A 4,850-nucleotide genomic window follows, 5' to 3' on the forward strand; every position below is an offset into this window, starting at 1 on the left:
GCAATAGGCTAAAATTTTTGTAGAAAAACTACACTATAGATATATTACTCGAGGACATTTATTTGAGATCATTACATAGTAGGAGAGGGTAAGTTTGCTGTATCTCTAACATTTTCTTGTTTAATTCAGTTTGTAAAATGGCAAGTATCTTAAGCATGTATCTCCTTAAACAGAGGAGAACTTATGATGGCACTTTAAATATTGATACAATTATCTGTGTTATTGATAGATTGAGAGATTGAGCAGAGACCTTTTATATTCTAATCAGAAGCAGAATCCCTCATTAAGCATCTACTTCACATTAATGTACAACAAGATAGAGAGTGAGGGGGATGTGTTTTTTGTACACACATTTCAAATATTTCACATATTTCGAATGAAGCAAGAAACCAGAGAGAAAAATGATCTGAAATTCAGGTTATAATAATGAGAATGCTCATTTTTTCATATTTTAATGCTGACACCTGTAAGTGATATTGGTTCTCCATAAGAGTAAATATTTATAAGCATATAGAGACAGTAGAAAATAAAAATAAGTAAAAGATAAAATCCATTAAAAATTTAAAAAATAAGAAGAATGAAAAACTGAAAAAAATCAAATAAAGCTAAAAAGTGTTAATGGAATTATTTTAAATTGTTACACTCAATGAAGTTTTGGTTCATTTCACTAGGATTTTAAACTAGACATATGTGTGGTTTCCAGAGTGAAATAAAAAAAAAATAACTAGTCTTAGAAAATGAGAAATACTGGATTTTATCATAAGGAGTAGGTATTATTTCAAACATAAGTACCTGCATTTAGAGATGCTATATTTAAGACTATTAATATATATATATTAATATATTAACTATATATTAATATACTAATATATTAACTAATATATATATTATAATCTCAGGTTATAGGAAATATAAACAGATTTATTGTGTTAATAGAGCTTTATTTTAAGGAACACATATACATTTATTTGTTATATATATACGTGTGTGTGTGTATATAGATCTAGAACAAAAAGATAGTCAGTAGCACAACCAAACTTAGAACAATTTGGAAAATTGTTCAATATATATTAGTAGGTCCATTTGCCTTAGAGCTCCTTTGAAGACCCTACAACAGGAGCTTCACCGGTCTGCTTCTGACCACGTTCCACCAAGGAAGAGCCTCTACTTTTCTATGTTATATTCTTACACGTAAGTCGTAGCTTGAGCTCCTGAATCAACTATATTTAAATTAAACTCTGTCACTTTGTAACTTAATGAATTTGGGAATTTTACTTAATCTTTCTAATTCTCTTTATTCTCATCCATAAAAAAGATATTGATACCTACCAAACTGAAGTGAGCTTAAAATAAGATAAATATATATTAACTATTTGTATTTAGCCTTTCCATCATAATCACGACTCACTTTTCTACCTTTGATTTCCTCTCCTTTTCCTTTATTCTACTTTCTCATGACTTGCTTTCTTCAAAATTAAACCTCCCTGCTCTCACAGACTCACCAGGTATACTTCTATTTTAAGAAAATTATCTTTAAACAGGTGTATATATCCTTTTGGATTATGCAAAGCTATTATAATAGATATGACTAGGCTAGGATAGCTTTAAGAACTTGAGTATTCGAGATCCTAATCTTTCCCATGTATTATTCCCTATATGTGCTCTGTCAGAAATTCTTCCTGAAAAATTTAGTACAAGTATGATGAGAAATTAGTGTAAATCATTTTACTATTCCTTTTGGAAATCATATAGGAAAAAAACAGCATCATTATTGAATGAAATACATGAAAATATCAAACTGAGAAATTCGGCTATTCCAAACTATCTGTAAACATTTATAAATATATGTGTAACTATGTGTAAACACTTACAGCCAAAACAAGCAGAACTAGTGTGAAAAGACACAATACTCTATAAGGTTTATGTAGTAATATCTGGGAGTCAGACTGACAGAAGCCAGTAATTAGCAGGAAATACTCATCCCCAAAAGGCAAGGACCTCACTCTGAGTGAAAACTGATGCTGTAAGCAGTAAAGAAAGAACATTAAGAACATACAATATATATGAATATATAATATTATATATCTATATAATGTATATACACATTTATATTTGTAGGTATACTGAATTTATATATATATAGTATCTATATTTGTATCTATATCTATATCTATCTATATCTATATCTATACAGAGACAGAGAAAGGGAATAATGAATGTCATAAACAAAAAAATAATAATTGTAGGAGCAGAGTGTTAGCTCTAGAAACTAATTATATATACATACACAATGCTTATAAATTTGAAGGCCATAGACGAGATAACCAAATAGTGTTATAGAATTGTTTTAAAGTAGAATTGATACCTTTCTGAAAAAACAGAAATTTCAAGTTTACATATTGATAGAATACACAATATTCCAGAGAAATTTGATAATTACCTATCCACATTCAGATTTTACATATGAATAATACATATATAAAACTATAAATATAAACACTCCTTTGGGCAGCAAGGCATATTGACCAAGTCATTTAAAAAATAGAGAAAATCCTGAAGGTAAAGATTTCTTCACAGTAACTTATTTACTGAAGTTCTTTCATTTCTTGACAGTTTTAAATAAGAAGAAAAAAGTCTCACTCATAAGAAGGTCTCAGGAGAACAAAGCAAATACACATTAATAAGATTTAGAATGCCCAAATGTCTTATTTTTTGTACGCTTAAACATGAAGAATTATTTTCAGCCATTCTCAAGGAAGTTCAAGCAACCAAGTCAATATTGATTAGAGTTGCTGATTGTTTTAAATCTAACAGTAGTGTTTTTCAAAGCTACCAATTTGGTGTATATATATATATACACATATATATATATATATATATATATATATATATATGTATGTATATATATACACATACATATATATATATGTGTATATATATATATATATATACATACATTTGAAAAATATTTAAAATGGTAGTAGATATGTACATACAAATACAACCTTGGCTAAAACCAACAGATAAGACAAGACATAATTTCTTTCTAATTTACTGTGCATTATTCAATAAAACACTTGAATTATTTAATTGTATCATTCTACAATATATTTTTGAAAATAATCTTTATTTTGTTCCATATTGTGATTGTTTCTGCTTCTTATAAATTAAAAATAAAATTAGAGTCTATTTGCCAGATAGATTAATTTTAGCAGAAAAAAGTAAGCAAATAATAAATTATTATAAGATTTTATGAACCTTAAAATCATAACCTGAAGCAAGTGTATGAAATAATCCAAAAAGAAAAGAATTATGTTACTAATGATTTTTTAGAAGGTGAATGAGAAATAAATCTACTGCTCTATTATCACACTTAATTTCCTTTCCCTTCAACTTTAAAATAAGTGCTTATCTGAGGCATTGATAAAGTATTTAATAATTATATATCAGATATGAAGAGATAATGGGTTAGACGGTAGGCTATAGTTCCTAAGGCTTTTACTCATTATGACTCTTGACAGAGGTGAGGAAAATGAGAAGAGAATATGTTGAAATACATTTTTCACACATATCTTTTATGATTTTATAAATATTAATAAGATTATGTAGTCTCCTGATATCACACATTCTCTAAGACTTCACCTTTCCTAAGTTTTAATTGACTACCTGTGCTCATATAGGAAATAATGTTCTTCAAAACATTTTAAATATTTCAGTTTTCTTTTTCTGGACTATTTCCAAATTTTATATCTCCCCTTGGTATTGAGTAGAAATTCAAATAGTTTTTCAAGATGCTGATAAACCTTTTAATAATAATATTTTTGGTTTTCCATTCAATAATCATTTGACAATGTTAACAACTTTGTAGGTCTTTGTTTTCCACTTGGCAGTCCATTGGAATGTTTTCAGGGAACATTTTGCAATTAATCAATCATCCAGTGACTTTGAGTACTGTATTGTGGAAGATCAAAAAAATCTTGTAAGGTAAGGTGTGATTACAATGGAATGAATTTACAATCTGAACTGAAAAGTTTCTCTACAAAACACTTTCAAACTTATATCCTCAAAAACCTTTTTTTTTTTAACTTTTCATTGACACCACATCAACTCCATGTGATTATATCTTCTATACTTGTCCACCTCAATATCTAAATTTTTGTTTCTACATACACATTTTGTGTTTTGAAGTAATCCTTAAACAGACTTCTATGTAATTTATATGAGCTCCCTTAGATAAGTATAGACTGGAGTTCTTATATGTTCTCTATATGGTACATCACTACATTGACACATACCTGCCACTCATCTGCCCACTCATGCAATTTCACTCATACTGCTTACAAGTTAAAAAAAAGAAAAAGGTGGTTTTTTTTTTTAGCATTATTTGAAAATTAGAGAATTTCGATGTCCACTTTCATCCATAACACAAATAAGTACAGCACCAGGACTGTATTGTCTGGGATCTAGACACTCTGTTCTGTGGTCTTCAAAATGCTATATTATTATTAGACATGCCCTATCAATTAATAATGGGCAGTGTATTCCATGTTAAAAAATGTATAAAGTCAAACTGTGGTGTTCTGAGATTGAGATGAGAGGCAGTATTTTTTTGAGAGGAACTGAGTGGGCCCTATATCTTGTGAGAGTCAGTCTTAAAAATCCCACTGTATTTGCCACTGCCATCACCACCTAGACTTAGAGAATCTTTCCCCAAAACCTACCTCTCAAATTTAAATTTGTGCCTGTTCCTTTTCTGTGATTATATATAAGGTAAATCTGGGACATTTTAACAAAAAATGTAAAACCATAGTAAAAGGAAAATAATTAGAAAGAGAGATATTTATTTGAAT

The sequence above is a fragment of the Eubalaena glacialis genome, chromosome 16 (genome assembly GCF_028564815.1).
Source record: "Eubalaena glacialis isolate mEubGla1 chromosome 16, mEubGla1.1.hap2.+ XY, whole genome shotgun sequence".
Lineage (NCBI taxonomy): Eukaryota > Metazoa > Chordata > Mammalia > Artiodactyla > Balaenidae > Eubalaena > Eubalaena glacialis.